This window comes from Zootoca vivipara, chromosome Z1 (assembly GCF_965207765.1).
Source record: "Zootoca vivipara chromosome Z1, rZooViv2.hap1.1, whole genome shotgun sequence".
Lineage (NCBI taxonomy): Eukaryota > Metazoa > Chordata > Lepidosauria > Squamata > Lacertidae > Zootoca > Zootoca vivipara.
Genome location: NC_142583.1, coordinates 8,465,000 through 8,492,405, shown reverse-complemented (window position 1 = coordinate 8,492,405; position 27,406 = coordinate 8,465,000). Strand labels below are relative to the sequence as shown.

The window sequence follows — 27,406 nt, the reverse complement described above, 5'->3', positions numbered from 1 at the left end:
ATAACTTGGCAGCTATGGCCAGATGTCGCACTGCAGCCATTTTGGAACTGGGCAGAGCAGCATCAAAAGTCACTTCTGAGCATGCTCCGCCCAGTTCCAAAATGGCCGCCGTGCCAGAATAAACTGGGGGAAAACAAAAAAATCTGTTTTTTCAGCTAGGAACAGCTGGAAAAACGGGGATTTCCCGGGGGAAATGGGAGGCTTGGCAGCTATGCAGGTGCTAGTCCAACAGTCTAACCACACTGGGTGACTCCAAACACGATCACTTGTGGGTGACCTAATGAAAATCATGAAGTATAATTTGCTTTTCAAACTCCCAGTAGCTGTGGAACTGATTGTGTTCGTTTTGGCACGAATCCTACCTCTTTATTGAACATATGAATTGAGTCAGACTGCCCAACATAGTGATAGTTTCTTTGGTACTGCTACCTGAGATCCTTTGTTATTTATTTTTTGCCAACACGTTTTGACTTTTTATTAAATACAGTTGTACAAGAGCAACTATTTATTCATTCTCCTCACTGCGCAGTCTGGCATTTGGATTGGTGACTTTAATAGCAAGCTGAGCTGCTCTTTCCACAATTATCTTCTGATTCTTGGATGAAACATTGCGAGCAATCTCTGCACGATAGGACTTGTTGCTCATCATCAGCCCCTCCAGCTCTTTGATGTTGTGGACAAGGAACTTTCTGAATCCTAAAGGCAACATGTGCTTTGTCTTCTTACTGCTACCATACCCAATGTTGGGCATCAAGATTTGGCCCTTGAACCTTCTGTTGTCAATGCCTCTGGGCTTCAGCCAGTTACGCTGAATTTTGACATAGTGATCAGATTGATGGCAGATGAACTTCTTGGTCCTCTTCTTGGCCATCTTAGGTTTGATGAGGGGTCTGAGGGCCGGCATAGTGTCCGCTGAAGGATGGCAGCAACCGCACAGGGAGGGAGTGTGGAGAGAAAGCTTGAGATCCTTTTTATTTAAGATTCCAGGGGTCGATCCTATGTTCAAAACATGGAACTTCAGCTCTGAGCTTCAGGTACTCCCCTAAAAGTGCTTAAACTACCACTTCTGATTTCTCTAGTTCTGTGAGCAGTTTCTGTAGTTTTGACCTGGAAACTCTCATATTCAAGGCAAGAATAAGACCCCTAGAGCAGTGGTCTTCCGATTGTGTTCCATGAACCCTACAGTCCCTCAGAACCTTATTCGGGTGTTTGTCACAAAAAGATTAGCAACAATGGAAAAGCTCTTTCTGTTGTAGGAAAAAAACACAGTACTAGATATGTGAAATATGTGGTTCTTTTGGAAATAAATTGTAGCTGAGCCAGGAAGAGAATCAGGATTGGGACCAAGGGAGTTATCTTTTATTTTCGTGCTGATGAACCACCACCTTGCAATTGTTCTCTGTGCCAAATTGATATGAAATATCAACTTTAGGATTGTAATGTTGGGGGGGGGGAGAGATGTTTACAGCCTGTCTGGTTTGTACCATGCTCCTGAGATTCAGTCCCAGTAACTGCTCTGTAATAACAACAAAACACAACCCAGATATATGAAATGAGATCATGTATTTCACGTATCAGGATGCCAACTTGAATAAAATATTGCGGGGTGGGAAGGTGAGTCTGTCCCACACAATCAATCACATGACGGGTGCACCCACACCATTTGAATGGCAATGCCCATCAACTTTAGGGCCCCCCGGTGCCCTCAGATATTTAATTGGGGGGCTGAAGGGACCTTGGCCTTTAGGAGTTTGCTCTTATGTCAGGTATTGTCTACTGAACATAATCCGAAATCCACAGCTGCTGAGAAGTGTCAAATGTATTGTTGGGTATATTCTCAGTTTATTCAAGGAAACTGTTCCAATACGCAGGGCCATCTCGGTGGCGCGGGGCACCGCTGTGCCCACTGAGAGGCACGGCGGAGGCCGCCCCAGGTGCGCCGGATGCAGCCCTAGGCGCGCCTCTCAGCTGTTCAGGCCGCTCTCCGGAGGCACGCAGGCCTGGGGCTGCCTCCGCCGCGCGCAGGGGCGTCGTGACAGGGGGCAGCCAGGCTGGACGGCACAGGGCGCCGCCCACCCGCCGCACCGGGAAACGGAGGGATCCGTCGCGCCAGGGCACCAGGCATGCTTAAGACGGCCCTGCCAATATGAACTTGGTGTGTGCATCAGAATCCTGGAGAGCACTTGGGTTGTCTATAGCTGCAGACTCTGATAGTGGAAGAGGGTGATGGTGATGACTTTCACTGATTCTCACTTCTCCCTGCAGATCCCTGTGCATCCCTCAAATTTCCTGGGGAATCGTTGGAACAACATAGGAAGGGGGGGGCAGAATATTTGCCAAAAAAAATCATTTCCCTCCCCCTTCTGTTTACAGAAGCCTCCACTACACCAAATAGCCTTTCTGTAGCTGGTGGGCCCCAACTGGAAACAACCAAAGGACTTTAAAGTAAATTTCAGTTTTCTAAAGATCTAATGATCCAGTCATGGTTCCATCCTGAAGGATATTCTGTCTGGCCACTCAAGCCTGTACTGCTTCATTTTGAGTGCATTAAGGGTTTCAATTAATTTCCACCTCATCAACGGAACGGAAAATGATCATGAAAGCTTTGAACATTTTGAGCGTCAGTCCAGGTGACGTTGCCAAACCAAACTGGCAAGACTAAAGCAATCTGTCAGCTGTCAAGCCACGACATTGGTGAGGTGCAATTCATAATGTTCACCATCTGCGTCTCTAAAAGCATTTTCGCAACCTGTGTTTAGATTTGCTTTGGGGGGGATAAGCTTTAAATCTCCTCTTTGAAAGTTACTGACCTAATGCACCGTGTTTCAGTTGCTCTGCTGAGGACCATATGCTTCCAATGGAAAGTATTTAAAACTGGGCTGTTGAAATGTTGAAAAAGCAACAGAGGGAGATTAAGCAAAGCTAATTGAGCTGAGTCCATCATTTGAGAAATAAGCTGCAATAATTACAATGACTATAGCATCTTTAGAGATGGGTGCTAAAACTCGTAAGTAGAGCTTCCCAAGCTGCAGAAGCATTACTTAAGCATCATTGATGGGTGGGACTGAAAGTGTATATTCTTTTGTGCCCCAAACTCATGTAAACATATGTTGTCATTGGAAACCCCACCACCACCCAACCATGTAAGCTATGTGGGTGCATCTTTACATTTTGCTAATTTTTTTGACAATGCAGCAACTCACACAGCAATAGTTTTATTATTACTATCAAACCTTTATTAGGCATTTTACAAATAGAATCGCAAGAAAAAGAATCACATACAAAAGTATTTAAAATGCATACAAAGAGGCAACAGTAAACTGCATATACTAACTGTGTGTGTGTGTGTGTGTGTGTGTGTGTGTGTGTGTGTGTGTGTGTGTGTATATACATATACATATATATATATATATATATATATATATATATATATATATCTGAGATTTCTTCCTATTAAACTACTCCTTGAGACACTGCTGCCAAAAACTCAGCTACTCCCGCAGTCACCTTATGATCAATGTCAGACAGGCAGAATCCAACATTTCCACCATGCTGCTGTGTCAGAGCACCCAGAAGGGGGGACAACACACGTTCACGCAGCATGCTGTGGAGTGGACAATGAAAGAGAATATGCTCTACACTATCCGGCACATTCAGAGAACATCTACAGTATCTACCCCTGACAAATGCCGAGGGAAATACATTCAGTCGGGCTAGCATAAATGCCCTACGTTGGGCTGGGATTATTAGCTTTGTAATATAGTTGACCCTATTATCTAAGATATTTAAATCATAGAACATGGGGGAGCAAGCAATAGTTTTAACTAGCTAAATGATGGAAGAGGGAAGCTGTAGCAGGGGTGGAGGGCACATTTTGTTTCCACTGCTAAAATCCAGAACATCAGTTTGCATTTCTTAGTGCAGAAAGTATGGATCTGATGTGTAGAAATCTTTCCTATTCTACTTAATTCAAGAGAGTTCTGGAAGCTTCTCTGTGTGAAAGAAACAAGCAGAAGGTTCATGATGTTTGGGTTATCCCTTCAGAGAAGCTGAGTACAGCTGGCTTAAACTATTGTAGTTCTGTTATCTCTTTTTGTCAAGGTCATGCTGACTATAATAGGAGGCCAGAAGGAACCTGGGTTTCACTTTCACTTTCTATCTCTTTTCCTTCTGGCAGGGTGTTCTGCACATATTATGCTTAGTGTTAAGGTTTAGGCCAGGCATCCCCAAACTTCTGCCCTCCGGATGTTTTGGACTACAATTCCCACCATCCCTGACCACTGGTCCTCTTACCTAGGGATCATGGGAGTTGTAGGCCAAAACATCTGGAGGGCCGAAGTTTGGGGATGGCTGGTTTAGGCTTACTATAAGTTATTGTAAGTTTCAGTTAAGTCTGCTGCAGTTGGATTTCTTACATACGGTGCCAATCCTGGATGTATTGGATTTGTGAGCATTATGGCTCAATATTATCGGTACTTGCCTCTGGTCTTTTTTAAAAAAAAAAAATCCTGCAACGTGTTGTAAGTTTTTACTCTGCTAACTATACAGTGGTATCTCGGGTTACAGACGCTTCAGGTTACAGACGCTTCAGGTTACAGACTCCGCTAACCCAGAAATAGTACCTCGGGTTAAGAACTTTGCTTCAGGATGAGAACAGAAATTGCGCACTGGCAGCAGCGGGAGGCCCCATTAGCTAAAGTGGTACCTCAGGTTATGAACAGTTTCAGGTTATAAGAATGGACCTCCTGAACAAATTAAGTTCTTATCCCAAGGTACCACTGTACATTGGAATCTACTCTGGATCAATACTGAGTAGAATTTACATGTCACATTTCACATAGGAATATTGCAGAAGCACTGTGCAGGGGCCAAACTCACTCTCTAAGCTGCTCCCTTTCTTTCAAAACCCCATCCTGGATTTAGTTTTTGGGTTGACATCCTACCCCAGAGAGACATGAAGTGAATATTTCTCATGAGTGTCTGAGAGAGTGTGAGAACGGAAGTCTATCTCATCTCTTCCGCCTAAGTGTTGTTATTGTATGTGTTAGTTTCACTTCTGCCTTGTCGGAGTTCTGTACTCTTGTTCGGAGAACACAGACGTGATTATGGAGTCTCTGTATATAGACTGTAAATAAAGTAGTTTAGAACTACAGATGAGTCTTTCTTCTTACTACAAGATGCTAGAAGACGTGTGTGCTCTTTTCATGAGTCGCATATTACTGTACTGGCGCTCTGGACTGAAGGGACATCCCAGCCAGAGAGGGCCACAAGAAAGATGCTCCAGAGTCTTGGGAGTACACCAACTCCCCAGAGTGTTTTTCTCATAATGTAGACCTTAAAGGACACCCAGATGCATCATAATGGAGGAATAAGTCTCAGGGATGCCCACACTCTTGGCCATACCACACTTTCTAGGCAGAAATCAACGTCTAAGTGAAGTACTTTGCTAATCTGTACTTAGATGTTACCTTTCCCCTTTCCCACTACACACCCTACTCTTTCAATCCAGGGATAGATTCCAGATTGAGGAAGACCTCAAGACATCAACCACATGTCTCTGGGAACCCCACAGACAGAACATGAGGGAAACAGCCTGCTGTCATTACTCAGCAAATGGCATGTTGCCTCTAACCCTAGAGGGTTAGAGCCATCATAACTAGCAGCTATTAATATCTTTATCCTCCATGGATTTATCCTGGCCTCTTCTAATGGCTCGATGTAATCAAGATGGCCTGACCTTTTCTACATAGTTTAGTAGAATACATTAGATCCCACTTTACCACAGATGTCTTGATCAGCATTTGCCAGACTGAGCTGGCAGCTTAGAGAAGGCTCTGCAAAGAGAGAACTAGGTTTTAGAATAATGTTTCTGTTTGGTGACATTTATATAAAGACTGCCAACCTAGCAGTTCGAAAGCACGTCAAAATGCAAGTAGATAAATAGGAACCGCTACAGCGGGAAGGTAAACGGTGTTTCCATGTGCTGCTCTGGTTTGCCAGAAGCGGCTTTGTCATGCTGGCCACATGACCTGGAAGCTATACACCGGCTCCCTCGGCCAATAATGCGAGATGAGCGTGCAACCCCAGAGTCGGTCACGACTGGACCTAATGGTCAGGGGTCCCTTTACGTTTACCCTTACCTATATAAAGACTGGTGATTTTTTCCCCCTTTCATGTTCGGTGTTTGTCTCACTTGCCCTGTTTCTCCCAACAGTTTGGGTTGCAATCTTGATGTATACTGGGGAGAAGCTTTTGCTGAATGGCGGATTTATTATGGATATTTGTCACTCTACATGATGGCATTTGAATTGGTCATAATCTTCTTGGACATATAGGCTACATTAGAAAGGAACCAACAATCCATTTCTCAAACAGTGTAACTTACTTACCTTTATACCCACGTTGCTACAGGAATGCTAAATCAGGGTTGAGCCCAAATTTCGAAGAAAAAATGATAGAATTTATTAGATGTTCTGTTAAATACATGACCACCCTGGTCCATGGGCTATAAAATGTGTTTTGTGTAATATGGATACAACTATTGGAAATGCCAGTAATACAAATATGTGACTACAATAACCACCAACTTCCTCCCAGTTCAGGTAGAATCCAAAGGACCAGAGTGGACTATACCACTTAAGGTAGTGGTGGGTGGGGTATGCCACAGGCGAAGGGAGAGGGGGAAAGAGTTCTTCCCCATGACGGCGAAGATAACTCTTTCTGGTGGCATTCACAATGTTCCTTTCAGAAGTGCCCTGAGAAGGTCACTCTCCTACATGATATCATTCCTAGATGGCTTCTGCGGGGTGAAAAAATGATGGCTGCTAGGAAGAGCTGTCTTTGCAAAACTGGGAGTGACAGAAAAATGGGGGAGATGAAATTATCCCCCCCCCCCAATTTAAGCTGTAACTACTCATCTGATAATATTTTTTCAATTTAATGAAAACGCTGTGTCCTTCCAGATGAACTGTTTAGTCTTTAAAATAATTTAAATTAAAAAATATGTATTGAACATATTAAACATATTTCACAAAATTATACAACACACCATCTCACAATCCATATCTCATCCTATATAACAAAAAGATTAAAAAAGAATACAAGAAATTTAAAAAAGACCTAAAGTAGACTTCCGAATGTTCTCAAAAAAGCTAAATTACACTTGTTATATTTTACACAGTGTCATATTGTTACATTATTTTCATAAAGCTTTTTGATAAATAAAAAAAGAAAAAGAAAAGAAAAATTAAATAGAAACATTAAATTTACCGATATTATTGAAAGACTCATTCAAGATCTGCCAGGAGGTTTTTGCTATCACAGTAATTTTTCAGATAGTCCTTGAATATAATACATTCTTGATTTACTTTTTGCTTGTAGGGAAGTCTAATGATGTTGCATCAAGGCACATGCAGTCCCACACTTTCTAGTGTGTTTTCCTGTCACTTTCCTTATCGCAAAAGCCTGGTCCTTTTGCACAAAACTTCCCAATCAAGTATAATTATGCAACCTGGGTTTGTGGATATGTGAGTGAATCCCACCTGAAAATAGTGACAGTCTGGAAACGTCCTATAATACATCAAGGAGAAAGGTTGTAGCTGAACTAGGCATACTTGTTTTCAACTTGCAGCAATGTTTTCCAATGTTGGGGAATGCTTACTCAGGTAGAAGCCTATGGCCTTGCCAAGAAAAAGGTTCAAGGTTGAGTGAAGATGTTGGGACTACAGGACCCAACAGAGGTGCCTTAAAGCTGGATCTAGGTGAGTACAGCTCTGCCTATAGAGGACATATGACAACCCTATATAGCTCCATGCCTGTCTCAAATCTGTGAGGTTCTACCAATTCCCCTTGTTCAACATCCTGTTTGCCATATTGTTCAAGCAGATTCCTATGGGGATGCTCACAAGCAGTAGAGCAGAGTCAGAAGAAGGTAAAAGCATCTCTCTTCCTCAATGGAATTGGTGTGGACAGCAATACCTGAATAGGGCTAGTGTTGGGGTTATCCACTGAAGAGCTAAGTAGGGCAATGGAGAGCATTGACCCAAGGCTGATGTTCTTCCATTCATTTCTCTCCCCCACCCCACCAGAGAAATCTGAATGGCCTCCTATTTGCTTCATGCCTCCATCGGCTCTATTTCATGGTAATATTTGACGAGTACCATCTGAATCAATATCCGGGTTATGAGGTTTTGTAGTATCCTTTGCCAAACTGCTCTGGGATTGAGGCATGTGGGCATGAGGAATGATGGTGTTCCAAATAATGAAATATAGCTCATAGTTACCAGTGATGGCAAGCCAATAATATGCAGTGGTACCTCTGGTTATAAACTTAATTCGTTCCAGACGTCCGTTCTTAACCTGAAACTGTTCTGACCTGAGGTACGAGTTTAGCTAATGGGGCCTCCCGCTGTCTCCGCATGATTTCTGTTCTCATTCTGAAGTAAAGTTCTTAACCCGAGGTACTACTTCCGGGTTAGTGGAGCCTGTAACCCGAAGTGTTTGTAACCTGAGGTACCACTGTAGTTAGTAGCTGTTCTCTACATTGCCAGACTTGGAGGAGTTTGTAAATATCAGCATCTGTGTGTAGTCAACCCCATTGAAAAACCACAACTGTGATCATTAATGCTGTTCACTTCTCAGATGTCCTTTCTTTTCCTCTTTTTTCCATTATAAATGAGAACATCTGGACTAGCCCATTCTCCTCTTTAAAATTTCATTTCTTCTTGTTTTTATTTCTTCTTTTTATGAGAATTCTTCCTTTGCTTCAGCTTAATGATGCTCTAGGTAAGGTTGGTGAGAATATCAAACTGAGTCTTTGAACCAAGAATGTTTTTCTTTGAACACTGCAGTAGGCACAAGCCTCAGAAACAGAATTGTTGCCCTTTGGTTTGGAATGGGCCTAGTCCAACATGAATTTTAAAACCATTCAGTTTTCAAAGAAAGAAAATCTGAGAGCACAAGACTGTTGTCATAGATGCTTGAGCAGTGGAGACCATAGTTTTGGGACACTGAAACATTTGTCAGATGTATGTAAAAAGTAAGTTTGCTCTCTGTCTGAAATGTGACATTCTCTGCTGCACTCCTCAAATGTTTTGATTATCCCAAATGAAGGCAGGTGAGGATATTTCCAGCTGTACTTTTTTATTATTAAATATTCAATTTGCAGGGTCCATATACACACCACTGTATCATAAAACTACTGTATATTACAGCATTTTACAACAACATAAAAACATAGTTAAAAGCAAAGTTAAAAGCAAAAGAATTAAAAACAAACACCAGTAGACAATTGTGAGGGATTTACTCTTTGTTGCCTGCAAATTAAAATTGGGCTACTTCTTTCAGAATAATCTAGAGACTTCAGACTTCCTCGCCTCTGCATTCACTGCCCATGTCTGAGGGTTGTTGTGAGGATAAAATGGGGAAAAGGAGAACCATATATGGAGGGAAGGTGGGAACAGCTAAATAAATACATGCATCTTTTCTCTCCCCATTCTCTCTATTACTCTATTAAGTTTACTCCCCCCTTCAGTCTCCTCCCATGGGAAGTCTTCTCTTCCATCACCACCCTCTTCCTTTTTTTTTTTTAGTCATGTCCGACTCTTCGTGACCCCATGGACCAGAGCATGCCAGGCACTGCTTTCTTCCACAGCCTCCTGCAGTTTGGTCAAACTCATGTTGGTGGCTTCGAGAACACTGTCCAACCGCCTCATCCTCTTTCGTCCCCTTCTCCTTGTGCCCTCAATCTTTCTCAGCATCAAGGTCTTTTCCAGGGAGTCGAGTCTTCTCATGAGGTGGCCAAAGTCTTGGAGCCTCAGCTTCAGGATCTGTCCTTCCAGTGAGCACTCAGGGCTGATTTCCTTAAGAATTGATTGGTTTGATCTTCTTGCAGTCCATGGGACTCTCAAGAGTCTCCTCCCACACCATAATTCAAAGGCATCAATTCTCCAATGATCGCCAGCCTTCTTTATGGTCCAACTCTCACTTCCATACATCACTACTGGGAAAACCATAGCTTTAACTATACGGACCTTTGTCGGCAAGGTGCTGTCTCTGCTTTTTAAGATGCTGTCTAGGTTTGTCATCGCTTTTCTCTCAAGAAGCAGGCGTCTTTTAATTTCGTGACTGCTGTCACCATCTGCCGTGATCATAGAGCCCAAGAAGGTAAAATCTGTCACGGCTTCCATTTCTTCACCTTCTGTTTGCCAGGAGGTGATGGGACCATCTTTCTTTAGCCTGCTGTTAGTTAGGTCCCCTGCCTCCTCCTCTCTAATTTTACTGTGTTTTGTTTCCTCCTATTCACCCTTGAGGTCCTTTGCCTGCTCCTGTAGGATACACACACAGCACTAGAACTTCTTTCCCAGTGTCTTGCCCCTCCATGACATGGAAGCAGTTCAGCCAGTCAGTGCCAGAGGCTTCACCACAACCACAGTATTCCTTAGTTAATTCACAATATAAATATTCACTTCGGATGAACCTGCTCATAGTTGTCCTGGTTTCTTGTGAACTTAATTTCTTTTTATTTCTGTCGGTGAGGGTTTGTGACGGTTGTGGCAGCATCCTATATCGTTGCTCTGACACATCAGCCCAAAGCAGCATAGGAAAGGGTGATAATTATACAAAACTCATTTTCATTCATTTAAATGCAGAAACTTGGGAGTCAGTGGTAGACAGACATTCACTGTGTTGGCATGTCAGTTAATCAAAGCACAAGTATAGGCTTTTGCCACTGAGAAAGTAATTCTTGGACAATACTTTGGCACATTTTAAATTATGGATGTTCTGCATTTTAGAAGTTCAGTGTCTGAATAAGAACTGCTTTGAAAATGCATGTTTGATGTTCTGAAAACCTACTGCGGAACCAGAACTGATAGGTATCAAAAATCAAACCGAATCCACTAAAATTACCCATAAAATATGCTAATATAAATTTTGAGTCCTTCTCTGATGATTTTCTGTGTCAGTGATTTAGTTCAGCTCCACTGCAAGGACATTTCAATGTTCAATCAAACTTAAGAGACTTGGTAGCATATTGGTAAAGCAGTTAAGGAAATGGCTCACCTCCCCAAAGGGTATGAGAGATGGTGACTATAACAACCAATACCAAGAGGAAGGTCTACCAGGCTTGCATGTTGAGCATACGATTTTATGGAAGTGAGCCATGGTCCATGGACAACTTACACCTGCCAGGCGCAACACCTCCATGCCTTTCATATGTGTTGTGTCATGAAGATTCTGGGCATCACATGGCAGGACAGAATCTCAAACAAATATTGTGATCTGCCAAGCCCACATTCCCAGCCTTTTCGCACTTCTGTTTCATTGATTTCTATGTGGGCTTGGCCTTGTACACAGAATAGAAGATGGCAGGATGCCCAAGTAATGTGCTCTATGGGGAGTTGGCTTCAGGCACTAGACCCACTGGCAGACCAACTCTGCGTTACAAAGATGTCTGCAAGTGAGACACGAAGGCTGGCAACGTCAACCCTGCTGTGTGGGAATCCCTTGCAGATGACCTCAGTGCCTGGAGACAATCAGTCAGGTGGTTATGACCAGAGGTTATGACCACTGAGATGAGGGCAGAGAGAAGAAATGCTTTGGTGCATCTGCAGCAGCACAACTGGATGCCTTCATCTGCCCCAGCTACAATAAAACACGTCTCAACCGTCACTACAGCCACATCTAGCACAGTAACTCTCCGACAGTTTGACTTAACCCCTGAAGGCACACTCTTCCATTGTCTCCTGAGACCATAGGTGCCAACTCTAAGGGGTCCAGGTCCCTTCAGCTTCCCCAGTAAAATATTTGGGAGCCGTCTCCCCCAATGTTGAGAACATTTAGTTGTGAAGGAGCCCGATCGCGGCACATCTTCAGTAGCTGGCAGCTCTCCCTCCTTCTGCCGTGGAGGGGAGGAAGTGGGTAGCAGACACCGGTTGATAGTGTTGGGAGGAGGAGGAGGAGGCGCCACCAACTTTTGAAGCCACACAGCTGCCACATTCGGCTCTGCACCATGCTGAGTGAGATCACAGTAGGCCTGTGCAGCTTCACAGTTTTTTATATGAAAACATGCAAGCTGAGCATGACGTAGAGGCTCCCAGCGGTAACGTTCCAGCAGACACTGCTCCCCCTCTAGGCTGTTAATACAGCACCAGTCTTGCAGGGTATTTCACTAGCCCTTTGTCTGCCTCTCTCATCCCCATTCAGACTGATCCCCCAAAACTTCAGGATTTCTAATTGTCAGAGTGAAGATCAGAGTGACTGAGTTGGGGCAAATCCCTGAATGAGAGATCAATCAGACCAACCCCAGAATTCCACTGCGAATCACCCCAATTTCTGGCTGTTATATTTTATTATGCAGGAATGTGGTATGAAGAGAAATGGTTGAGTTTTTTTTGTTTTTTTAGGAATATATTGAGTCTGAACAGTCTATTTTAAAATTCAGCACACATATTTTAATGTATAAAAAGAGAAAGTTCCATGGATTTAATCTTTAAACTGACTTATTAATTGCCAAGATGCCTTCATTTATTCCATTTATTTTTGGTTTATAGACATGAATAAAATAGATTTTTAATGCTTAAGCTGAATATATCAGCTTTTGAGAGACGAGACCAGGTAACACTTAAGATTTACACCTCCCTGGAGTGCACTTCTGTCATTTCTAGTATAAATAGGTCTGTAATTGACACAAGAGTCATAGTTTAACATTTAATTATCATTGAATTTTACAATTCAAACAGGGAAGGACTTGTATCTTTTGTAATTTTAGGCCACTTCTCCTTAATTATGACCTATCTCTGACCCAAATTATTCTTGTCAAAAGGAAATTATATTCAATCCCATTTTAATGTAGTGCTAGTCTTAGTTGAAGGAACACCAGATTCACTGAACCTCTGGTTTTTAAGAGAGTGGATTTCGAGTAAAAAGTATGTTAAGCACTTTCTTAGTTGGGCAGGGCAGACCAGTGTATTTAGGACAGTGTGGGTGGTTAAACACCCAACCATGGTGCCAAGCCAAGGGGGCGCCCCAAGACCCACCTACAGATGACGCCTCCCCCTGGTTGGAGCTAGTGTAGCTCCATTTACTGCTTCCTCCTCTTCCTGCTCTAAGAGTCACTGCTGCAGCTTCTGGGCTTTCCAATAATAATAATAATAATTTATTATTTATACCCCGCCCATCTGGCCGGGTTCCCCCAGCCACTCTGGGCAGCTTCCAACAAAACACTAAAATACAGAAATCCATCAAACATTAAAAGCTTCCCTAAACAGGGCTGCCTTGAGATGCCTTCTAAAGGTCTGGTAATTGTTGTTCTCTTTGACCTCTAGTGGGAGGGCATTCCACAGGGTGGAACCCTTTGCATGGCTCCCTGTAACTTGGCTTCTCGTAGTGAGGGAACCGCCAGAAGGCTCTCGGAGCTGGACCTCAGTGTCCGGGCAGAACGATGTGGGTGGAGACGCTCCTTCAGGTATACCAGACCGAGGCCGTTTAGGGCTTTAAAGGTCAACACCAACACTTTGAGTTGTGCTCGGAAACGTACTGGGAGCCAATGTAGGTCTTTCAGGACCGGTGTTATGTGGTCTCGGCGGCCGCTCCCAGTCACCAGTCTTGTTTTCCCAGAATGGGACTATGTGACCCTCAGGGGAGTTATTGAGGAGCTCCCGGGGACTCTTCCAGAGGTGAGGAGGTGGCTGAGGAGCCAAGCACCAGGGTGCTTCTGGAGAGGAGCCATGAAGGGCACCCTGGATGCATCAGGGCTGGAGGGGCTCCTCAGCATCTCCTTGGGCTCCCTGGGTGCATGGGAGCTAGACAGGGTGGGTGGCTCTCCAGCACCACTGCCGCCTCCCTTCTGCTCCAGCGCTGCCTCCAAGTAGACCACTTTGAACTTCTCCTCCTGGGGCAGTGGGAGTGAGCCAAATTTTGTCCTTGCTCAGGGTGCCATACCACTATTACTATTCTGTTTGTGAAATCTTGTGTTTCAGACACATGACTCTTCTTCCCTAGTCTTCCAACTGGATCGTTTTAGTAATAGTTATAATTCTGGTTGTTTTAACCTGCTGGTCAAGTGGGTCTTGTCTCCCTACTCTTATTCTGGCTTGTTTTTATAATGGTTGTATCTTGCTTTTATAGTTTTGTATTTTAGCTATTTTTAAAATGCTGGTCTACGGCTGTAATAATAATAAACCAACAGGGTGCCATACTACCAAAGTCTGCCTCTGATCCTGTGGTTGTCCAGGAGCTAAAGGGAGCAATTTGGCGCACACCTTAGCTGTGCATGAGCATCAATGTGGAGTCCTGCAATGTGTGTGTTACCTTCCTAATGCTTGCTGTTTTTCCATCCCTGGCTGTTATCCACAGTAAAAGGAAGGTGACTGTCATGTATTCAGTGGCCTGTGTTTGCCTGAGCTTAAATCTGGACTAAGGATTCTGATTTCCTGTGTTTGATACGTGGTATCCAATCATAGAGCATTTCAGGATTTGCGCCTCTGCCATTGGCCCTTAAACTCTGAGTCATGATTCGCAGCTTGGAAGTTTAGACAGCCAATCACGTTGGGAGTGGGAGTGGCCCAGGCCTTCAGAAATGTATATAAGCAGTTGGTTTGCCCCTGTTGTCCAGTTCTGTTAGTTCAATAAAGGTTCTTGCTGTGTCTTGCCTCATGGGAACCCACCTACACTTCAGTGACCATCCTGAATGCTACACTACACACACACACACACACACACACACACACACGTCTTACCTATATGTGTCAGAGTAGAGCAAAGACCATTTGAAGATTTGGCCCCTGCTCATCTCACCTGTTTGTTGGGTCAACCACCTGTCATCCTCGGGGCCTTGACAACTGCCCCATCTAAACACCCTGTGGGTTTCCTTACTTGTAATGCTGAATATTCAAGATGTTAGATCAGTAGATGTACGTTGCTCACAACTGTAGCTTGTTTCAAATAATTCTGTGTGCATTTTGATTCTAGCAGGATTCATCCATGGCAGTTAAATAGACTTCTTCAGCCCAGAGCATGTTCTTTCTGATCCAAACCTCCCGATATGCTTTAAATCAAAAATCCTCAGCTACATAATGAATAAGCTGCCATTCTTTTGAATGACATCTCATGATAATAGAATCACTAACAAAGCAAACAGCTCTGCTCTCACTCTCTGTTGAGGGGCTGACAAAATTCTTTGTTGGCACAAAACGTTTACACAAACGTGTGGTTTCCCCCAGTGTGCTTTTACATAATTAATCCGTATGAGCCCAAACTCAGCCGAGTGCTGAATTAATATTAGCTTTTTATGCAGCCCTGTCATAAAATCCCTCCACTGCTCGTTCTTCTTAATTCTTGTTGAATAAGAAGGGAAGAAAGCCTTCCCAACCCTCTCCTTAGTACTGACAGTTGGCATCTCCTAAAATATTCTGTTGTACAGGAAAGGTACAAGGGACCCAGGTGGTGCTGTGGTTAAACCACTGAGCCTAGGGCTTGCTGATCAGAAGGTCGGCGGTTCGAATCCCTGTGACGGGGTGAGCTCCCGTTGCTCGGTCCCAGCTCCTGCCAACCTAGCAGTTCGAAAGCACGTCAAAATGCAAGTAGATAAATAGGAACCGCTACAGCGGGAAGGTAAACGGTGTTTCCATGTGCTGCTCTGGTTTGCCAGAAGCGGCTTTGTCATGCTGGCCACATGACCTGGAAGCTGTACGCCGGCTCCCTCGGCCAATAATGCGAGATGAGTGCGCAACCCCAGAGTCGGTCATGACTGGACCTAATGGTCAGGGGTCCCTTTACCTTTACCTTTACAGGAAAGGTAGCTTTCCCCCAGCTCACCCCCAGTCTGTTGCAGGAAAAACAATAGTCAGACAGAAGTAGACTCTGGTTCCTGAAAATGAAGTTATGTCATGACTGAAGCCGGTCTTTTAATGAGGAAATACAAAGCAGTCTGTTTCGGGTGGCAAGATCCACAGGAGCAGCAGAACCAGTCAACTGGTCATCCCACCATCACCACCACCAGACAAGTGAGAAATGTTTATAGGGGTGGTTTCCAGGCTCTGGCAAGATCTCCCGGGGCTTTTGTGAAATCTCGCCAGAACCTAGAAGCCACCACCGCTTGGGCTCACTTTTGTATGGACACAGTTGTTTTGTGCGGCTGATGCTGAGACAGAGAGCATGCAGGACAATGTCTTGCCCAATGCAAGGTGGTTCTTTTAAAATGAGATTCAGAGGCAATACAAACACAAGTGAGTGAGAAGATTAAATATTTTATTCTGTACAGCAAGCATTATATACATTACCAAGCAAGCACTTCAATCTGCCACTTGGAAGCCCTCAAGAAAAGGTGAAGTGACTCCCCCAGGTTGCCTTAGGTTGCACAGCCCCACGGCCGGATCAGTCCGTGAACGAGCTTCTAAAAAACTATGCCCAACACCATCAGATTTACCGTGTTTCTCATATTATAAGACATGTCTTATATTTATTTTTTCCTCAAAAAACCACACTATGGCTTATTTTCAAGGGATGTCTTATTTTTTTCCTCCTCCTCCTGCCGCGGCTGGCATTGCTGCTGCGCCTATCACTATGTCTTATTTTTGGGGTATGGCTTATATTCCTTGAATGCTTAAAAATCCTGCTATGGCTTATTTCATGGGTATGTCTTAAAATATGAGAAACAGGGGTATAGATAGCTAAGCTGTGTGGCTTGCAGAGATCACAACTTGCAGTTCACAAGCTATGTGTAGATTATTCATTAGCCACCTTCTCCCAATGCCTCACTTTCTTGAAACAATGTCCAAGTCAAAGAAGGTACTCACCACTATCTCTTCCTTCCAACAGATTAGGACATTAAAGGCTGTTCTCATGCCATCAAAGAGCTTAACAAAAGATAGGGAAAAGTAAGGAACAGGGGGCAGGAAGAGGGCAACTGAGTTCGATCACTAACTCCCTAAAATACAAAATACCTTCCAAATAGATTGCCCATACAGACAGCGCCTTTCTGTTTCACCTCAGGATGCGAAATGAGCTGGGCTGCCCCTGGTCCCATCAATTTGTTTAGTATTAACGGTGTCACAGTACAGTACTCCCTGTAGTCTTTCACTCTTTCTTTTCCCCATTCACCGTCCCTTTAATAACATAAAATGTAACAGTGGAATAATGGAAGTCATATATCAAAGTGGTATGTAATAAATCCAGCCCTTCTCTTTCCCAAGGCACCTAATCCTTTCTCATACGGATCTTCCCTGGTTCTCAGTACGTTTCCAAGCACAATTCAAAGTGTTGGTGCTGACCTTTAAAGCCCTAAATGGCCTCGGCCCAGTATACCTGAAGGAGTGTCTCCACCCTATCGCTCAGCCTAGATACCGAGGGTCTTCTGCTGGTTCCTTCACTACAAGAAGTGAGGTTACAGGGAACCAGGCAGAGGGCCTTCTCGGTAGTGGCACCCACCCTGTGGAATGCCCTCTCATCAGAGGTCAAGGAGATAAAGGATTACACAACTTTTAGAAGACATCTGAAGGCAGCCCTATATCAGGAAGTTTTTAATGCTCGATGTTTTATGTTTTTATTATGTTTTTAGATATGCTGTAGATTGGGAAACCCAGCCAGATGGGCACAGTATAAATAATAAAATCATTGTTATTAGAGTGTGGGCCTTAAGTGTTAGAATCCTAGAGTTGCAAGGGACCCCCAATCTCAAATAAAGCATTCATAACAGATGGCCATCCAATCTCTGCTTAAAAACCTCCAAAATTCCACCCTTCCTTCATGAGACCCAGATCACACCATACACACTGAATATTGTCTCTCTCTCCCCCCCATCCCCTCTCTCTCTCACACACACATCCATTCCCTTTCTTGTTGCCTTCCAACCCATAGAAGGCAAACAAGGAGCCTTTTGTACTTTCAGAGGCTCCTTGTGCATTTTGCAACCCTGGAGAATCAGGGTCCTAAAATGCAAAGAGAGGGATTCCACGTTTGGAAAGGGCTCATTGCTTCAAACTGGAAGGTGACTGAGCTAGTGATGGAGGGGATAGAACTAGCAAAGAACAAGTGTGCTCAATCTCCAGAGCCCCCCCCCCCCCGCCTCATGGTAACTGTTGGATTCTGACCGCCTGAAAGTGCTGCTATTTTTTTCAGTGCATAAGTCTCTGTCTGCAGAGTGTGTCTTTGGTTAGCAGGATACAGAGGCAGGTGAATTCACCTGTGCAGTTCTTTACAGAGAGACCTTTTAAAATCAGCTACCGATTTGAGAAGGGCTTAAATCTGTATACCATCTAAGAAGGTAATTGCTAATATTCCCTTGGATTTGTTGCCATCAATTTCACATTCTCTGTTGGTGAAGTGAAACCAGTGTCATTATGCTTGAAGCGGACGGATTATGGCTCAAATGGTTTAGCTGAAATGTTCCATTATTTGCTTAAGGAAATCGTGAGACCATATTTGCTCTCAGGAGCATTTCGTTTTAAATGAAAGCGAGGCGCAGTTAATGACAGCTAGCAATCACTCTTCTCCACTAAACCCTTAATTCCTAGATTCCTAAATTCATACCCCATGGTTTTCAAAGCCTGAGTCCAAAATTCCTCCTGCAGAAAGAGTTGAGGCAAGTATTTTTTTAAGGCGTGAAATCTTAACAGAGCAATCCTGTAACATTACGCGGGAGCTAGAGAGATGTTGCCGAGACAGCACAGTATCCAATACAAGTCCAGTGGGGCTTTACTCACAAGCAAGTGCACATGGGATTGCAGCCTTTGCCTTAGTCTTGTAAACCTCACTCCACTTCAGGAGAGATTTCACATAGTGTAGATGGCAGGGCTCCACATCTTCCTCAACAGCATTCTGGAGAGTCCACAGATTTTTTAAAAAATTATTGGAGTAGGGGTGGGGTGGGGGGATACAGCTTATAATGGTTTCCCTGTTAAACTTTCAAAAAGAGAAGATGAATTTTAGACTCCTCTCTTAAAAAAGGGGGGGGAGTATGTGACTCTCTTTCCCTAGCATTTCATTTGAACAGAATAAGTACTAGCCAGTTCCATATTTATCTGGAGGGGATGCTGACCTGATGCTTAGTTTTGTTGGAGAATCTTTAACAGGCATAGGCAAACTTGGCCCTCCAGATGTTTTGGGACTACAACTCCCATCGTCCCTTTCTAACAGGACCAGTGGTCAGGGATGATGGGAATTGTAGTCCCAAAACAGCTGGAGGGCCAAGTTTGGCCATGCCTGATCTTTAAGCTACAGTTAGAATAAAGCCATGGCTGCTACGGTATGTAATGCTTTGCAATAAAATTGCTTATTTCCTTGCTTGTCTGATATAATTTGATATTTCATTTTTTTAAAAAAAAGAAAGAAAGAATGAGAAGCTAAAATAGAACAATACAATCAGACATGTGCAATTTTACAGTTGCTTGCCGAATCTCCCTTCCTGCCCAGAGGTAGAATGCTGCACTGCTCTGCTGCCATTGCCTCCATTACCTGAGTTGCTTCTCCAGCGGGGGTGGGGTGACGTCTCTTTTGTTTCCGCTTCCTGAGGAGACTGCTTCACCCTGCCTAATGGGTGAGCTGGCTCTGGGGAGCATGTATAGAGATGATAGAATGAGTTGCATGCCTGTAATAATAATAGTAAAAAATGAAATGAAATGAAATGAAATAATATTCTATCCCGCCCATCTGGCTGGGTTTCCCCAGCCACTCTGGGCGGCTTTCAACAAAACATTAAAAACAGAATAAAACTTCAAACATTAAAAACTTACCTAAACAGGGGGAAATTGTGTTTGCCTGTGTGTGTGTGTGGAGGAGGAGAGGGCGAGAAGGAAGGGAGGGAGGGAGGGAGGGAGGGGCTGTTGGGATAATGAGAGAAAAGGAAAGGAGAAGGAAAGTGGAAGTCTGATCTGTTTTGGCTCAGTAGTTTATGAATTTGGCAAGTGACTCATGAAATGCACCGGAGTGAATCACAAAAATGGGATTTATCAGAAAAGAACCAAGTATTTTTTAAAAAATAAAAATATACCATTTTTAAAATCAAAACTGCAGTATCAGTGATCTTGCTTTTAGTTTTCTATTTCTGTGGCTTTCTTTTCCCCCCTCTTTTTTTTTAAAGGATAGAGCACTGATACAGAACCCTAATGCATAATGATGCTAATCGTATTTTGGAAAGTTTACCAATTATGCAGACTTTGTGTAAATATTAAAAGCCAGATAAATAGAAATGGTCCATAAACTACTGGTTCTGTTTCATGTGTTTGGGTAAAAACTTTACCTGGGGATATCTGGAGGCAGTAGGAACTTTGCTGGAAAAGGACAACATTGCACAGACCCTGGACGTACCTAGTGATGAGCAATGGCCTGTTTCACACTTATCCAGTTTATAAACTATAAATTTATCCAGTTTATAAGGGGCAGCACGTATTCATTATGTTAAATGAGGGAAACCGGAAGGTGCCTTAATGACAATCCTGTAACAGTGACTCTAATGAATCTTGACACTGTTCATTACAGATATTTCACCTTTCAACCTGTGAAGCCCCCCCCCCACACACACACCTGTAAAGCAATTAATGGCTTGATTGTAAGAAAATCATCTAATTGATAAATTCTTCTGTACTGAGAAGCACTGCCCAAAGGTGTGGGGACTCACAAAACTGTGGCCTGGAGGTCAGAAAATTAGTCTCAACTCCCAAGAGACTATGATCTACTCACAGAGTTAAAAACTGGCAGTGATCTACCCCCACTTTTGGGGTTCAGGTCAAGGTTGTTGAGCTTTTTTTTTTAGGAAGGAAAGCCCTGTTTGTTTGTTTTTGGGTTCAGGTCAAAGTGGTTGAGCTTTTTAGGGAGGAGGAAAGCCACATTTTGGAAGGTACAGGTACAAAAGTGTTGAGCTTTTCTTTAGGGGAGCCAAAGTTGTTGAGCTTCTTTGGGGGGGAGCCAGTGATCTACCAGTGATCTACCACAGATGTCCAGTGATCTACCAGTAGATCACGATCTACCTGTTGTATGTGCCTGGACCTCAATATATAGACACTTAGGATACTGTTCTGGTTGCCACACCTCCCAAAGCTTTTGTGGCTGCAACCCTGTATTTAGCTGTATTTAGCTGATAATAAACCCTATTAAACTCAGAGGGAATTTCTGTATAAAATTGTGTTGAGCAGAGCTGGAAAAATGTACAAAACCACAACTGAAAGGATAAGGAGGCTGGGGAAAATCTTCCATAAGGAAAGAATGCCAATTTTATAACTTTTTAGTTTAGGGAGAAAGTGGGGATGATAAGGGGCACGAAGCTTTGCATAGTGAGGGGAGAAAGGCTAGAGAGGTTAGTTTTTTCTATTTCTCATCATACAGTGGTACCTTGGTTTACGAACTTAATCTGTTCCAGAAATCCGTTCTTAAACCGAAACCATTCTTAAACCAAGGCGTGCTTTCCCTAATGAGGCCTCCTGCTGCCGGTGCCCTTCCACTGTTCGGATTCCGTTCTTAGACAGAGGTAAAGTTCGCAAACTGGGACACTACTTCCCGTTTTGCAGAGTTCGTAAATCAAATCGTTCGTAAACCGAATCGTTCGTAAACAGGACTGTTCTTAAACCGAGGTACCACTGTACTTGAACCAGAAGAAGTTCTCCAGTGAACTTGAGTGTTGTGAGATTCAGGATGGTCAAAAGGAATCACATTCTTACACAACGGATAGTTAAAGGATGGAAAATCACTGCCTCAGGATGTGTAAATACATCTTAGCTGTCTTGAGTGTCAGGCCCTGTGCAACTTAAAGAGCAGGGGTCAGCAAACTTTTTCAGCAGGGGGCCAGTCCACTGTCCCTCAGACCTTGTGGGCGGCGGGGCCGGACTATATTTTGGAAAAAATAATGAACTGATTCCTATGCCCCACAAATGACCCAGCCATGCATTTGAAATAAAAGGACACATTCTACTCATGTAAAAACAAACAAACATGCTGATTCCCTGACCGTCCGCGGGCCGGATTTAGAAGGCAATTGGGCCGGATCCGGCCCCTGGGCCTTAGGTTGCCTACCCATGAGATACAGAGTATGACAGCACAATTGTATGTCTACTCTGCTAAGAAGTTATTCTTATTGGGATAGATGGGATGTTTTCCAAGGTTTGCAGCCTGAGACACTTTATGATCTTATATTTCTGATCATTGTGCAGTGCAGATTAAGAACTGTTTGATACAACAGTGCAGTTAGATATGTGATTAGTAGACTTCATCCATTCTAGTGATTCCTTAATATTGAACCAATTTTTTCCCAAGGGAAGGAGGAGGCTGGGAAACACTTCTGTCCTTTTTTTGTAGTTTAGTTTGGTTTTATATTTTTGACCAGCAGAGAGCAGCAATGAAGTACTTGGAACTTCTGGTGAAATGGTCACATTTTATTTTATTTTTCATTTAGTTTCTTTTTCTCATTAAACTAGGCTGCTCTCTTAATGAAGGACTTGACTACATGTCACTGATGTGCATTCACATCAGGAGGTTTAAAAATGTAATTCGAAGTGTTGGTGCTGACCTTTTAAGCCAGGGGTCAGCAAACTTTTTCAGCAGGGGTCGGTCCATTGTCCCTCAGTCCCTGCCAGACTATATTTTGAAAAATAATAATGAACGAATTCCTATGCCCCACAAATAACCCAGAGATGCATTTTAAATAAAAGCACGCATTCTACTCATGTAAAAACGCACTGATCTCCTGACCGTCTACGGGCCGGATTTAGAAGGCAATTGGGATTCTGGTATGGGCGGGTTATTTTAGTATGTATATGTCTGCTGTTATTATATGTTTGAAAGAATTTAATAGAAGAAGAAGAAGAAGAAGAAGAAGAAGAAGAAGAAGAAGAAGAAGAAGAAGAAGAAGAAGAAGAAGAAGAAGAAGGGTAGAATGAACCTCTTGCATGCCTAAAAGTACCGCTCTTTTTGTTGATAAATGCAATGAATTTATTGTTACAGTTTTTTGAATGTGTACATGCTAGGGGCAGTTACTATTTTTTAGTAAGACTTTAATGAAATGCACCGTTTTCAGAACTTTCTCTCATATTAATTATGTGTTAATTACTGTTTAGCAATTTCATAAAAGTTTCCCTTCACCCTTCACAACTTGATGAGCTGTAAATTCTGAAGTAATTGAAACACCCACATTCTCGTCTGTAGGTGATATGAGTGATACTTTTATATTAGCATTTAATTAACTTGCAAATATTATGCTAAAATGCAGAAATACTGGGTTAGCTGGATTTAATGATGTCCTTGTTTAAGGCCGGCGAATTGAAGAGGTCAAACAAGTGCATTGAGAAAATAGCATTTCAAATCCCTCTAAATAATTAGACTGTAGTCAGCTTCCAAAAAGTTCCCTTCATTCTGAAATGATTTTGCTGAATCCCATGACTGTGACAGGATTTTTGAAAGCACCTAGCATTTGACTGTAACAATGGAGTTTAATGAGCTTTTGTTCCCTTTTATGTCGTATGGGTATAATACCAACTTTGAAGCATGCACAAATGACTGTATAGAAAGAAATTTGAGATTATGATAGAGAAGATATTTAATCCAGGAATGGTATTAATTTCAGTCCATTAAAAAGCTCGTTTCATGTCAGCTCAGAGTTGGAACTTTGAATAGCTCTGATTAGATGTTAATTACTACCATTCCAATTCCAAGGCATGTGGGTTTGGGACAGCAAGTGTGTGTATGTTTTCTATATTTTATCTTTCTACAGTAGGTCGTACATATTCAGTCTAGTGCGCAGCTGAGAGGGCTGGCCCCCTATTCCACAAAAACTGGGGACACCAACGTGCTTTGCCCTTACCTCATTGGGTGTTGTTGAGTACATTTTTGTACTTCCTTTCATATAAGTTACAGTCGTACAGTGGTACCTCGCAAGACGAATGCCCTGCAAGATGAATTTTTCGCAAGACGAATGTGTCTTGCGATCTGATGGTGACTCGCAAGACGAATTCATTTTGTGAAAAATTCGTCTTGTGAATTGCAGTTTCCCATAGGAATGCATTGAAATTTAATTAATGCGTTCCTATGGACAAAAAAAGAAATTTCAATGCATTCCGATGGGAAACTGTGATTCGCAAGATGAATTTTTTGCAAAACGAATTGACTTGTGGAATGAATTAAATTCGTCTTGCGAGGTACCACTGTACTTGGAAGCTGAACAGCTTAGTTCCCAAATGAAGAGAAGGTTAAGGGGTGATATGATAGCCATGTTCAAATATATGAAAGGATGCCATATGGAGGAGGGAGAAAGATTGTTTTCTGCTGCTCCAGACAAGCGGACACGGAGCAATGGATTCAAACTTCAAGAAAGAAGATTCCACCTAAACATTAGGAAGAACTTCCTGACAGTAAGAGCTGTTCGGCAGTGGAATTGGCTACCAAGGAGTGTGGTGGAGTCTCCTTCTTTGGAGGTCTTTAAGCAGAGGCTTGACAGCCATATGTCAAGAATGCTTTGATGGTGTTTCCTGCTTGGCAGGGGGTTGGACTGGATGGCCCTTGTGGTCTCTTCCAACTCTGTGATTCTGTGATTCTATGATTTGGCTCCCGAACGCCACAAACCTAGAAGTGACTGTTCCATTTGCAAACTATTTTTGGAAGCCAAACATCCGGCGGGGCTTCTGCAGCTTCCGATTGGCTGCACGAGCTTCCTGCAGCCAGTCAAATAGACTTCCGGAACGGATTCTGTTCGACTTCCAAGGTACGACTGTACTTAATTTGCCATATTTCAAGAAGTAAAAGTCCAGACACAAAAAGTTGTTGGAAAATTTCAAAAATCCGGACATTTTGCCAATTTTCTGAAATCCTCCCCCTAATGCTAATTCCATCATTGGAATTCCAGACATGTGGCAACCCTAAAGTTACTAGAAAACAAAACAATGCACTTGTGGTGCAGGAACTATGGTTGTCCTTTTTGAACACAGCTGTTGCAGATTTAGCTGTGGTTAGTGGCTTGGCACAGGTCTTGAAACCTGAAGTCTTAAAAGGGGTACAGGGTTTGTCCTCGAAGGACGGGAAACCACACCCAAAGGCTGTAAGGGCAGACTGAAAAGGAAAGGAAGAATTGTAGCACCAGTGGAAATCCTTGCAATAACAGGATGACACACACACACACACACACACACACCATAATTGTTTTAGAGGGTTCAGTGTTTCAAATGCATTCTTAATAGATCTTACAAAAAACCCTCAGTGTATTTTTAAAATTGTTTACTGTCGTGCAGTCAAAATACTGTTAACTGTTCCACCCACAATTTTCAACTCTGAGTAGCTAAATTTATATTTCCAGGTTAAGTGTTTTCAAGTGGGCTACATAATTTAGACAGTGTAAGCTTTGTCAAAGCTATTGGGAATTATGTGATTAAATAGCTTGCTAAGATTCGGTTATTTTTATGCTAAGAATGTAAAACAATTACCCTGATTTTCAAACATCCTTAACCTAAATTTTCATAAGCTGTGAGAGATTTTTGTTACCCCATTTGAGACATAGAATCTTAGAATTGTAGAATTGGGACCATGCAGGTTTTGAATGTTTAATTTTGAGCACAAAGACCATTTTTTTAAAGAGGTTGCAAGCAATTTTGAATGGTTTATTAGCCCACTGGAAAATGATTAGAACAGTTGAGTGTAGATTTGAATTTATATAATTCAGATGCAAAACTAGTTTAAATTTGGAAAGGGCAGGGGGGAAAAGAAAGAAAGAAAGAAAGAAAGAAAGAAAGAAAGAAAGAAAGAAAGAAAGAAAGAAAGAAAGAACATTTTAAACAATGCTTCAAGATAATATCTCATTTTTAATGGCTATCCCGTTTTTCTTTGAGGAAAAACAGTTTGGCTCCAATGGATTCAACAATAAAAGTTAAAGCGGGCTAATTACAATTTGCTCTCACCTTTCTATTTAAAAGGTGAATTTAAGCAAGTTTTATTTAGCAGTGCATAGCGATAAGATGTGTATGAAAACATTGTTAGTTGAAGCCAAAAGGCTAACAGACATATGTCACAATTCCATTAATGTTGTTTAGTCGTTTAGTCGTGTCCGACTCTTCGTGACCCCATGGACCATAGCACGCCAGGCACTCCTGTCTTGCACTGCCTCCCGCAGTTTGGTCAAACTCATGTTCGTAGCTTCGAGAACACTGTCCAACCATCTTGTCCTCTGTCGTCCCCTTCTCCTAGTGCCCTCAATCTTTCCCAACATCAGGGTCTTTTCCAAGGATTCTTCTCTTCTCATGAGGTGGCCAAAGTATTGGAGCCTCAGCTTCACGATCTGTCCTTCCAGGGAGCACTCAGGGCTGATTTCCTTAAGAATGGATAGGTTTGATCTTCTTGCAGTCCATGGGACTCTCAAGAGTCTCCTCCAGCACCATAATTCAAAAGCATCAATTCTTCGGCGATCAGCCTTCTTTATGGTCCAGCTCTCACTTCCATACATCACTACTGGGAAAACCATAGCTTGAACTATACGGACCTTTGTCTGCAAGGTGATGTCTCTGCTTTTTAAGATGCTGTCTAGGTTTGTCATTGCTTTTCTCCCAAGAAGCAGACGTCTTTTAATTTCGTGACTGCTGTCACCATCTGCAGTGATCAAGGAGCCCAAGAAAGTAAAATCTCTCACTGCCTCCATTTCTTCCCCTTCTATTTGCCAGGAGGTGATGGGACCAGTGGCCATGATCTTTGTTTTTTTGATGTTGAACTTCAGACCATATTTTGCGCTCTCCTCTTTCACCCTCATTAAAAGGTTCTTTAATTCCTCCTCACTTTCTGCCATCAAGGTTGTGTCATCTGCATATCTGAGGTTGTTGATATTTCTTCCGGCAATCTTAATTCCGGCTTGGGATTCATCTAGTCCAGCCTTTCGCATGATGAATTCTGCATATAAGTTAAATAAGCAGGGAGACAATATACAACCTTGTCGTACTCCTTTCCCAATTTTGAACCAATCAGTTGTTCCATATCCAGTTCTAACTGTAGCTTCTTGTCCCACATAGAGATTTCTCAGGAGACAGATGAGGTGATCAGGCACTCCCATTTCTTTAAGAACTTGCCATAGTTTGCTGTGGTCGACACAGTCAAAGGCTTTTGCATAGTCAATGAAGCAGAAGTAGACGTTTTTCTGGAACTCTCTAGCTTTCTCCATAATCCAGCGCATGTTTGCTATTTGGTCTCTGGTTCCTCTGCCCCTTCGAAATCCAGCTTGCACTTCTGGGAGTTCTCGGTCCACATACTGCCTAAGCCTGCCTTGTAGAATTTTAAGCATCACCTTGCTAGCGTGTGAAATGAGCGCAATTGTGCGGTAGTTGGAGCATTCTTTGGCACTGCCCTTCTTTGGAATTGGGGTGTAGACTGATCTTCTCCAATCCTCTGGCCATTGCTGAGTTTTCCAAACTTGCTGGCATATTGGGTGTAGCACCTTAACAGCATCATCTTT

General features: G+C 42.8%; 1 protein-coding gene and 1 pseudogene across 8 annotated transcripts in view; one reads left to right on the top strand and one right to left on the bottom strand.

Moving 5' to 3' along the window:
- The window catches only part of KCNIP4 (potassium voltage-gated channel interacting protein 4), a 328,191-nt gene that overhangs the window by 200,897 nt on the left and 99,888 nt on the right, over nucleotides 1-27,406 (top strand). The gene's annotated exons all lie outside the window — the stretch shown is intronic.
- On the bottom strand, nucleotides 465-3,258 carry LOC118083829 (large ribosomal subunit protein eL32 pseudogene; annotated as a pseudogene). The gene has a single exon (XR_015947157.1). The product of XR_015947157.1 is annotated as a large ribosomal subunit protein eL32 pseudogene (transcript).